Below are 12,266 nucleotides of genomic sequence, written 5' to 3'. Positions count from 1 at the left end.
TGTACACCCTCCCTGCTTAGCTCCGGACCCTGAGGCCTCATTCTTTGTTGCTGCATCACCACGTGTCCCTTTTCCCCTTTGGGCAGGCAGGAACAGTTCTGGGCCCCCCGCATCCTTCCTCACTGTGACACTCGGAGCCCAGAAGGCGTCCTTTGCTGGCCCCAGGCACAGTTGTACCCCACCAGCCTGGGGAGAGCAGGGGCTTTGGAGAAACCCAGGGTTTCATACTCAGCAATGAAAAAATAGTCACATTAATTATTTACACGAGACGTTTACTCACAATGGAGTTACACAATGGAGCAGTATTGAGGAATGAGGTCGCGAGCCAAAAGAAGGATGTTAGAGATTTTATTGGAAAAAAGAATAGCTCCCTCATTTTAAGGAAGCATCCCGAGTGGTGGCCGTGTGGCTGCTCAGGTCAGAGCTAGTTATAAATGCAGTAAGCGGAGCACAGTAATCGCTCAGTTCTTTTGTGGCCATCTATCACAGGTGGCTCTGTGGATTTAAAACAACCAGTTTGAACGTAGGTTCTCTAACCCATTTCCTCAGCATGCTGGGTTTAAAGGAAACTGGGATCTAAGGAAAGCTGGTTACTTTCTGTATTTTATTTTATTTTTTTATTTTTATTTTTTGGTACCGGGGATCGAACTTGGGACCTTGCGCTTGCGAGGCAGGCGCTGGAACCACCGAGCTAAATCCCCAGCCCCACTTTCTGTATTTTAAATTGCTGGAAACTCCGGAGCTCAGTAGGGAGTGGCAGCAGCTCCTGTCAGTAGGGAGGGTGCTGCATTCCTTGTGAGGAGAATTCATTCTCTGTCCAAAGTCCAATGTAATTGCCTGTTTTCATTTAATTCTTATCAAAATGTCGGATTTTATCTCAAGCCCTTTCCCTGGGTAGGTGCCTTATTTATAAGCTTACTAAATAAAGTATTCTCTACAATTAGACTATGTAAGTGAGGCTTCCCATGGAGTTTAGGATGCTAAGGAAAATGAAGGGGATGTTAATATATTACCAAGGGAGGGGAGGGCCCCTGCTAAGGGGCTGCCTGATAAACCCCCACCGAGAAGCGCGTTCACCTGGAGCATTGTATGAGTGGAAGGGAAAGCGGTGTCAATTCTGAAATAATCGCTGTAGTCCTTGGATGGTTTCTAAACATTATTTTAAAAATTGGAACACCGAGGGCCGGGGATTTAGCTCAGTGGTGCCGCCGCCTGCTTCGTAAGCGCAGGTTCCCAAATTCGATCCCCGGTACACAAAAAAAAGGAAACACCGATTGATACAGACTTTGTATAAAACAAGTACTGAAGTAGGGGTAAATTCTCATAGTTAAGGTCTGCAGGCCTATGAATGAATAGGAATAAAAGGATTTTTTGTTTGTTTTGTACCGGGGATTGAATCTGGGACCTTACACTTTCAAAGCAGGCTGTGGAACCACTGAGCTAAATCCCCGGCCCAAAGGAAGTTTTCAATAGGCAAGAGTAAAGGGAAATAAAATGGAAATGAGAGGATAGGGGATTTTGGTGGGTGGCAAAAATCAGCAGTTACAGCATTAATCTCCTGAAGTCTGATTGCTGTTAGTGTGACAATAAATGAAGGATTGTCTGGTGACTTGGTCTGAAAGTGGGTCAAAGGTCACAAGCCTAAAGAAAGGAGAACTTAGTAACAGATAAGTATTTCTTCTCTGACTACTGATCAGCTCACCTACTCACTTTTGAGACAAAATTAGAAATTTGGAAACTGGTCTTGTTGCAGGTTTAAAAACAGTGTGGACATCATCAGTGAATTGGACTAGAGGGGGTTTCTCTTGGATACAAGATTTCAAGGTGTGTTTGATTTTTTTTATTATACAGGAACTGAACTCAAGAATTTTGCTCTGAGCTACATCTCCCCAAATTTTTATTTATTTATTTATTTTTATTTTTGAGACCAATTTTTTAAGCTGCTCAGGCTGGGGAGAACTTTTGATACTGTTTCCACTTCCTCGACTCTTGGGATGACAGTCATGTGCAGCCTTGGCAGTTTTAGATTGGGCTTCTGAAATCACCATGATTTACCAACCTTTTTTGGGGGGAGGTTTGAGGTGGTGTCTCCCTCTGTAGTTCTTTGTATCCCTTTGTATCCCTGAACTCACTGTGTAGCCTAGGCTAGCCGCGATCCTCCTGCCTCCCAAGTGCTGGGATCACAGGCATGTGCCACCAGACCTGGCAACCGTCAGCCTTTTAAGTGTGCCTGGTTCCTACTTCCGTCTCATGTCCCCAAAGAATGGAACTGAGGATACAAAGGCAAGTTAGAAAGAAGTTTATTAAAGGGAAAAGCTCCTGACTGCTGGAGGGTGTGTACGCGTAGGTGTCCAAGTTCTCACTATGTAGTTCAAGCTGGCCTTGAACTCACTATGTTCAGGCTAGCCTTGTGGCAATCCTCCTGCCTCAGCTCCCCAGTGCTGGAGTGCACCATCACGTCTGGTATCTAGCAGTTTTTTATACATTAAAATCATGTTGCAGGTTCCCTCAGTTCAAGCTAAAATCAACCTAGAGCGTTACAAGTACAGTTGCTTAGCTAATATTGATCTAATATTCCAGCAAAGAATGTAGCAAGGATACATCTGCAGGCATCATTAACTTCAGTTTATCTCTAACTGTTAGCACAGAGAAGAACAAAGGCATCCCTGGAAGGGCTAGGAGCAAGGTTCAGGGTGTCCTGGTCTCCATCTATTCTTTTGTTTCATTCTTTGGGCTGACCTGACAAGATGGTGATAGTTACAGTACAACTTTTAAGTTATTTATGTCTGATGAGGCTTGTGAGTCCAGCCATCATGTCTCCATCTTGGGGCCTGGTTTCTGTCAGCCCAGTCCACAACCACAGACCTGGTTCACCTCATCTTAGAACTGGCCTTTTCTTGGGCCTGGTCCTTTTCTAGGTATCAATCTCTACCTAATTAACTACAATATTTGCAAAACAAAACTCATGTACAAATTTTGTGTTATAGTATGTCTTTATTTAATTTTTTTTTTTTTGGTACTGGGGATCAAACTCAGGTCCTTGTGCTTGCGCAGCAGGCGGCGGAACCACTGAGCTAAATCTCTGGCCCTATAGTATGTCTTCTTAACTCTTGTATATATATATATGTAGGAGTAGAAAGGACCTGGAAAAGTAAAAAGAAAAAGAAAAGGGAGAGAAAAAAAACAGTGTTGGAAGACATTTAGTACCTAATTTTAAGACTTCCTCAAAAGCTACAGTAATCAAGGCAGTATTGGTGTAAGGAAAGACATAGATCATTGGAATAAAACAGAGAATTTAAAACTAGAATCACTCATATATGGTCCACTGAGTTTTGAAAGATTATTTAACACTAACATTTTGTAGAATATAAACTCAATTCAAGAGCAGAGGAAAAGATAGTGTTGTCAGCAAATGGCTCTAGAACACCTGGTATCCGTATATAAAAAAATTAACCTCAACCCTTTATTTCCATACATAAAAATAACTTGAAAGGATCTATGAACCTTAATATGAAAGAATAAAACTATAAAACTTTAAGAAATTATAAGGGAAAATGTTTATGAATTTAAGGTAGGCTAGAACTTCCTAGGATACAAAAAACATGATGTATAAAAGAAAAAAGATTGAGAAATGAGATTCCATCAAAATTTACAACTTTAAATGACATCATTAAAATGAAAAGTAGTCCTTAAACAGACCATATTTACAATACATATAACCTGTGACCAGAATATATGAAGAATTCTTAGAGCTCATTAATAGACAACTCAACCAAAAAGTAGACACAGGAAGATGATAGCCAGTACAGCACAAGGAAAGGTGGGCAACTCTAGAATCAGAAAAATACTAATCAGTACAATAACAAGATTGAATTATACCCTCATCAGGGAGATGAAGTTAAAAGTTTTAAAAGCCTTGTCATGACTTTTTCTTTTTGTTGGATTCTCCCCCTTTGCGTTTAATTTGTCACACCCAATGGATTCATTCTGCTGGGCTTCCTGGGGTTGTGATCCTCATTGTCTTTTCCCAGGATTTTGTCTAAAATATTTTGGAGTGTTGGTTTGGTATTCATGAAGTTCCTAAGGTGCTCTTTATAATGAAAGTATCTTATTTCTCCATCAATTTTAAAAGATAGTTTTGCAGGGTACATCAATCTGGGTTGGAGGCTGTTTTCGTTCAGGGCTTGGAATACATCACTCCAAGCTCTTCTTGCCTTGATGGTTTGTGTTGAGAAGTCTGCTGTGATTCTGATGGGCTTTCCTTTGTATGTGATTTGTTTCTTTTCTCTCACTGCTTGTAGAATTTTGTTCTTCTGGTGGATTTCCGGAATCCTAACTATTATATGCCTATGTGTAGATTTTTTGTTTGATCAAGGCTAGTTGGAGTCCTGTATGTCTCACTTATTTGTATGTCAAGTTCTTTTCCCCTTCTTGAGATGTTTTCTGCCATCACTTGTGTGAACAGTTTTTTTATGTCATCTGCACTCTCTCCTGTTTCTTCATTGACTCCAATCAGTCTTGTTATTCTTCTTTGCATTGTCTAGCAGCTGCTGGATTGATTTCTCGTGGTCCCTTATAATTTTAAAGCAATTTTTCTTTTCCTGGTCACTAATTGCAATCTTATCTTCTATATCTGAAATTCTGTCCTCACATTGGTTCATTCTGCTGCATAAACGTTTAATGGAATTTTTAATCTCCTGGAAATCTGTTTGCATGTGTTTTATGGATTCCATTTGTTTCCTATGTTGGGATTCCATCATGTTCCTCAGCTCCTCTATTTTTTTTATCTGTGTCCACTCTAGATTTATTAATCATGTCTTGCACCATGAGCACAATCTCTGCTGTTATCTGAGAAATTATTTCTGATTTCATTTTTTCCAGATCCTCTTTTGTTGCCAGTTCAGGGAGTCCAGGTGGTTGAGTATCAGATTGCTGCATCTCATTTCCCTTTGGGGTTACTGTAGGTGATCTGGAAGTCTGTTTTTGAGGCTTGTTTATGTGTCTTCTCTTTTCCTTGGTGGGGGGATGGTGCTGGTGCCTGCGCAGCTCACCTCCTCTGCCCTGGGAGTGGTGGAATGGCAGCCTGGGAGCCTCCTCCTGGGTTTTGGGATTGGCTCTGTCTCTTCTGATTAGTCTTGGTTTGAAATCCACTTTATTTGAAATTAAGATATCTACTCCTGTTTTGTTCTGGGTTCCTGTTGGATGGAATAGTGTTTCCATACTTTTGATTTTAATTTATGAATTTTAAAAATTAAATGTTTCTTGTACACTGAATATGGTTGCATTTTGTTTCATGATCCATTCTGACAATCTATGTCTTGACTGAGGAGTTGAAACCATTCTCATTTAATTCATATTACTGAGAGATAATGACATATTCCTGTCATTGCATTTTTTTTGGTTGCTGGTTTTTAAAAATTTATTTCCTTTTGCTTAGCTGCTCATTCTGCCAGCCATATTCATTCATTCTGAGTTATTGGCATTGTTGGCTTCAGTGTTTCTTTCTGGGATATTCTAGAGAGTTTTTTGTAATGCTGGTTTGGTCATAAATTTCATCAGGTACTCCTTGTAATGGAAATATCTTATTTCTCCTTCAATTTTAAAGGAAAAAACTGCAAGGTACATAAGTCAGGGTAGGAAGTTTTTGTCTTTTAAGGCTTGAAACACTTCACTTCAAGGCCTCCTTTTCTTTAATGTCTGAGTTGAGAAGTCTGCTGTAATTCTAGTGGGTTTATTATTATATGTGATTTGTTGCCTTTCTCTAACGGCTTTTAAGATTTTCTCCCTGTGGGTATCTAGAACTCTGAGTATTAGGTGGTGTGGAGAGGTCTCTTTTAATTGTAGCTATTTGTGGATATATATCACTTATCTGTACGTTCACTTCTTTCCCTTTATTTTGAAAGAGTTTTCTGCTGATATTACTGTGAACAGGTTTTTTATGTAATTTGTGCTGCCTTCTGATTTTTCACTTATTTCAATTTTTCTTGCATTAGTCCTTGTGTCATCTAGCAGTTATTGAATCCACTTTTCATGTTCTCTTATTGCTTTTAAGGTGTGTCAGTAGTTGGTCTTTGAATACATCATTCTCTACTAGTTCTTAAATTCTGTCCTCACATTGGTTGCTTGTGCTGCTAATACTTTTGATATAATTTTTAATCTTCTGGATTTAAGATTGAAACCCTTTTATGGATTCTAGTGCATTTCTAAACTGGTCATTCATGTTTTGTATCATTTTTGTTTCACCTAGTTTTTTATTAGTATCTTCTGAAAGCTCTTGGATCATTTTGTTATGACTTTCATTACCTATTTAGTTATATCTTTGATGATCCTCATGAGCACTAATTTGATCTGTTTTCTCACCTCCCCTGTTACCCTTTTGAGTAATCTGGGTGTGTGGCTCATGCTATTCTCCCGTCAGTGCCCTCTGGTTTGGCTTTGAGTGAGTTTGGAGTTTTGGGAGGCATTTTGTTTCCTTGTCTTCTCAGGTTTCTATTTTTTTTTTGTTTGATTGTTTTGTTTCATGCTGTGGTTTGTTATGCTTATACTGTAAAGACTTTATTGCTAATATAGAGATCTCTTTAGTTGTCACTTTTTAATGATGTACTTTGGGCATGGGTAACAATAGTCCATTCCCTGTGTCCCAAGATATATTACCACCTTGATTAGTTTGGAAGGAGAAGATTCAGTGTAACTTGCCCAACACCAGGTTTTGTGGAAATGTACCCTATTATTGTTAATCTTTTTTTTTTTGGTACCGGGGATCGAACTCAGGTCCTTGTGCTTGCACAGCTGGCAGTGAGACCACTTAGCTAAATCCTCGTCATTTTTTTTTTTTTTTTTGGTTTTTTTTGGGTTTTTTTTGGTACCGGGGATCGAACTCGGGTCCTTGCGCTTGTGCAGCAGGTGGCGAAACCACTGAGCTAAATCCCCAGCCCCTTTACCCTATTATTGTTAATGTCACAAAAGTAATCTGATTATTGGCTTACAGAGATAACCCATTAATAGCAACAATGTCAAGCAAATCAGCTACAGTAATATCAAGCAAATCAGCAACAGTAGTATCACCCAACACACATTGTATATTAATATATTATAGGAACAAATTATGCACCACCCTTAACATTAGAGAAACCATTAAGAGAAAACATTAGAGAAAAATCCACTGTTACAGTGTAAACCCCAAGACAACCCATGAGACAGCTATATCTCTACTAATGAAATAAAAGAATTCAGCAGTAATTTTATAGTGTCAACTGTCTAAAGACTAATGAAGCTCTATGATTATGCTATTAAATATATAGGGAGCTGAGAACAGGGGAATGCAAAAAGATAAATTTTAAATTATATGATATGAGAAAGAGGAGAGAGAAGTAGGGCTAAAGAACCCTATTGAGGGTAAAAAATGTTTATAGAATTGGAAAAGGAAAAATTGATGAGAAATAGATGAGAAAAAGGGAGAAAAAGAGCCGGGGATGTAGCTCAGTGGTTCTGCCACCTGCCTCGCAAGCGCAAGGTCCTGAGTTCGATCCCCGGTACTGAAAAAAAAAGGAGAGAAGGAAATTATATGGAGAATAAAAATAAATGAAAAATAATTAAAGATAGAAGATTTAAAGGTAGAAGAGGAAAAATTCAAACATAAAAAAATAAGTAAAAGACAGAAAAAAAAGGAGCCAGGAAAATGGACAAAGGAAAAGTCTCCAAACCTCAATAAACTAGTAAAGATGAAAAATGAAAATCACGCGCGCGCGCACACACACACACACACACACATAAAGAACAAATAAAAAATATTTCTATGATTTTGAATGCAGGGTAGGCAGTGCTGGGAAAATATCCAAGTCAAGACATATCCCTGCAGATAAAGCAGCCAAACCCCTAATCCATACTGTATGCTGACGTCAGCAGAGTAATACAATGGCGTCAGTGCCATAGCCTTCCAATCAGAGCAACTCAACCTGAGTCTGGTCTCTGTTGTGGGAGCGAGGCCTTTGTCCTTTAGCTCAAAGACTTCTCAGGAGTCTCTTTCCAGCCTGCTCCCGGACTGGAGCCGTCTCCAGTGGCGTTCTTTTGCCCAGTCACTATGGGATTATATCACTATGGGATTATAGCACTGTGGGCTCTGCAGTGGAGCCGTGTGCCTACTCTGGAACCCAGGTTCAAACAAGCCTTCCCTAGGACGGTTTTCAACCAAGCACTGTGTACAGGGATATTTTTGTGCACTTGTACTAGAATCATTCACCAGCTGCTCCTTGCAGAAGTACTTCAGGGAACAGAACCCTACGCTCTCCCTGGGGATCACAACTGCCCAGCAGTCTGGTCCACCCTGTTGCTCCCTGAAGCCTACTTGAGTCTCCAGTATTTACTTTGTCTTTCAAGGCTGTGAGCTGCCATCAGGCATGAGTTACCGTGAGCTGCTGGGAGCCATGAACCACTACAAGCTGAGAAGTGCAGATGGTTTCATCCCTTCCCCCACTTTGTGTTCTGTTCCTTCAATTTCTCTGTTCATTTATATTTTCCTATTAGATTCCTCTGGTTACCTGGTGATCTACTTCTCTCTTGTTCTTTTCCAAGTTGATGTTTCCCAAAATCTGGATTGTGAATGTTCGAGAGGTTGAATTATTTTTGCTCACAAATCTGTCACTTCCCCATCCTTTTTGATTTATTTTACTTAATAATATGGGTTGGAGATGCACTCCTGTTGTGTAAATGACTCGTTTATCCTTCTTTATGGTAGAGAAGTACTCCTCTGTGTATAAGTACATTGTCTCTACTCATTTATTTGTTGTTGAACACACAGGCTGCTTTCAAGATTTAGCTCATGTGGTGGATTAACTAATGGGCAACTTGTAACGCCCAGCTGAACTGAATCAGTATAGTCTGGGTATGGAGGATCCACCTGAGGATTGTTGCCAGTAGCCATAAAAAAAGAACTGGAGGGAAAGATTTGGGGCTGTTGATCTTCTAGAAGCTTGCTGTAGCTGGTTTTCCTGATGGGAACTTGGCTGATCTCGTTGGAGGAGGAGGTCAGGGCCTCACTGTCACTGGGAATGTCTGCTGTTCTGATCAGGGGAGCTCTGATCTTCACCATGAGCATCACTTCCTGGCTCCAGTGTAGATTCCTCAGCCTGGTGGCACAAATCCTTCACTTCACTGGCACAGGTTTTTCTGGCTTCCACCACTGGCATTGGGCCTTCCTGCTGCAGATCCTCAATATGAACTGTCAGAAGCAATTCTACATGATTTTGGGGAAAAATCATTTCACAATTAAACTAAGACCTAGTTCTCCTGCCTACAGGCCTTCTTCACCTCCGGTCACACCTAAAACCTCAGCGCTCTAGTGATGCTGTGATTCTCCAGGACAAGATTGCACGAGCTGAAGACATCCTGGGAGGAACAAAACCTTCATGTGCGTAGTTCCTCATTGTTTTAGGATTTTCGCCACTGTGGCAACTGCCCTTTGAGTCACCTTTTACCTTTGTTACTCTCCCGATGTACTGAGCTCTCTGCCCTGAGTCATCTGTTGCATCCGTTTCTCCTGATGTACTGAATCAAGGTGTGGCAAGCTCGGGCCTGTTGTCTTTGCTGCCCAGAGCAGCACTGATCAGGCCCAGAGCTCAGCTTCTTCTCTAAGTCTCACTTTTTCTATCTTTTCTGTCTAATATACTAATTTGCCTTGTGCTGCTGTGGCTCGCAGACTAGGACTCACTACAGATGTTCTAGTAACATCCCCTTTCCCTGTTCCCTACACATACAAGCATGAATTATTGCTGTGGCTCTGGCTGGACTTGTGGAGGACATTGCCTTGGACTCTAGGCCTTCAGCTGGACTTGTGTGGGACATTGCTGTGGGATCCAGATCCTTGGCTGGATTCTTTGGGTCTCTAGCATGTGGCTAATCTCTTGCCCTCCTCCGTATTTGACTTCTTGGGTAAATATAATAATCCTATAAATTATATGTCCTGTATTAAATCTAATTCCCTTGCAAACCCCTGATGACAATAGCTATATGAGTTGTGCTCCTATAAACATGAGTATTCATGTATCACTCTAATATGATGTTTCTTGTTTTTTTGCGGTGCTGGGGATCAAATCCAGAGCCTGTCATATGCTAGGCAAGTGCTCTACTACGGAACTACATCCCCAGCACCTGTAATATGATGTTTTTAATTTTTGGAAAGATATCTAGAAAGGAAATAGGTGGGTAAAATAAAAACCATATTTTTAGTTCTTTGAGGAACTAAAAATATACTTATCTATATTTATTTGCATGGTGGTTGTGACTAGTCTACTTTCTTTTTAATAATGGAAAAGTTTTCATTTACTCCAGCCTCATCAGCAGTTGATACTATTTCATTACTTGATAATAAGACATTTATTCTGGAGTAAGATGGAATGTCAGTGTTGTTTTAATTTGCATTTCTCTAATGGTCAGAGATTTGAACATTTTTCATATATTTATCGGCCATTTCTACATCTTCTAAGAAATGTCTATTTCAATTATCTGTTTTTGATTGGGTCTTTTATTTTAGGAAGTCTAATTTAAAAAAAATTATATATTCTACCTATTAGTCCTTTTTCTGAGGGGTAGAAGGTAAAATATTTTCCCATTATTTAGGTTTTCTCTTCATGTTGTTCATTGTTTTTCTGCTGTGCAGAAGCTTTTTAATTTGATATGATTCCATTTGTGGACCCAGGATATTGTATCTTGTGCAATTGGTGTTATGTCCTTGTCCATGCCCATGTCTTCAAGAGTTTTATCTTGGAGTTTTAACTTTTAGATTTCCGACCCATTTTGTTTATAGTTTAGTACATAGTGAGAGATATGGGTTTAGATTCTATCTTCTACATGTGGATAACCAGTTTTCCCAGCACCATTTGTTAAAGACTATCCATATTCTAGCAGAGTGATGGCAAAACTTTTAGAAAACTAGGTGCACAAACTGCAACCTAAAACCCACTTACCACAAAGTGCTAACACTGCAATTAAACCTGAATGTTCTGCTCCTGGGGCAATGCCAGGGCAGCTAGGCTCACTGGAGTGACTTGGCTCACTGGGGCAACTTGGTCTGTGTGCTGACAGAGGGCTCTGCATCTCTGCTGTAGTACATATGCCACAGGTTCACCACCAGTTTTAGCATGTGTTTGGCAGCTTTTTCAATAATGATACAGCTGAATGTGCCTGAAGTTGTTTCTCCAAATTTATTCCAGTGACTTACATGTCAGTTTTTGTGTTAGTAACTTGCTGTTCTTACACTGTAGCTTAGTAATATAAATTGAAGTTAGGGAATGTGATGCTTCTTGCTTTGCTCTTTTGCGCACTATTGCTTTTGCTATTCTTGCTCTCCTGATTACATGTGAATTATAGGACTGCTTTCTCTAGCTCTGTGAGGAATGCTCCTTGGCATTTTGTTTATGTTAAATATGTATATTCATTTTGCAACTATGGCCATTTTGACAATATTGATTTTTTTCTCCAGGTTCACCAGATATATTTCCACCGGATGTCCCTTTCAATCTCTTTCTTTTTAGAATACTGTAGTTTTCATACTAGAGGTTTTCATTTTTTTGTTTAGGTTAATTCTTAAGTATTTATTTTTCATTTATTGTAAACAGCATTTTCAAATTTTTGTGAGTTCATTATTATTGTACAAGAATTCTATAAATATTTGTGTTTTGATTTTGTATTAAGGTACACTACTAAATTCAGTTAATTTTTATTATCATTCAGTATATTTTTGGGTTTTCTTTGTAATCATGTAATCTGCAATTAATGTTAATTTGACTTCTTCCTTTTCTATATGTATCATTTTTCCTGATTGCTGTGGCTAATTATTTTGAGTATACTGAAGAGGAGCAGTGATAGTGGACATCCTTCTCCTCTTTTTTCTAATTTTTAAGGAAAAACTTTCAGTTTTTTCCCATTTAATGTAATGTTGGTAGGCTTTTTATAAATGGCTTTTACTGGATTAAGATAAAACCATTCCACATCTATTTTCTTCAGAGTTTTTATGAATTATATTGGATTTTGTCAAAGGCTTTTTTGCATCTATTGAGATAATATTGTGATATTTTGTATTGTTTTGTTAGCCTCAATTTTATTAATTTCTGCTTTGATGTTTATAATTTTCTTACTTGTACTTGATTTGGATTGTTCTCATTTTTCAAGAACAACCCAAGAGGCATCATTAGGTTATTTATGTGGACTCATTCTGTTTTCCAGATGTGGACATTTACAACCATAAACAGGTCACTCTGGTGTATTCATTC

General features: G+C 39.2%; 1 long non-coding RNA gene across 2 annotated transcripts in view; it reads left to right on the top strand.

Moving 5' to 3' along the window:
- Positions 1 to 12,266, top strand: part of LOC110347036 (uncharacterized) — a 71,279-nt gene that overhangs the window by 24,518 nt on the left and 34,495 nt on the right. For both annotated transcript variants that reach the window (XR_015448176.1, XR_002391375.2), the window contains one exon: positions 9,296 to 9,406. This is a non-coding gene — a long non-coding RNA (uncharacterized LOC110347036). The remainder of the gene's footprint in view (positions 1 to 9,295; positions 9,407 to 12,266) is intronic.

This window comes from Heterocephalus glaber, unplaced genomic scaffold (assembly GCF_053883595.1).
Source record: "Heterocephalus glaber isolate CG9 unplaced genomic scaffold, H.glaber_assembly_v1.0 deba00001795, whole genome shotgun sequence".
In the NCBI taxonomy this organism is placed as follows: domain Eukaryota; kingdom Metazoa; phylum Chordata; class Mammalia; order Rodentia; family Bathyergidae; genus Heterocephalus; species Heterocephalus glaber.
This window is presented reverse-complemented; position numbering and strand designations above follow the sequence as displayed.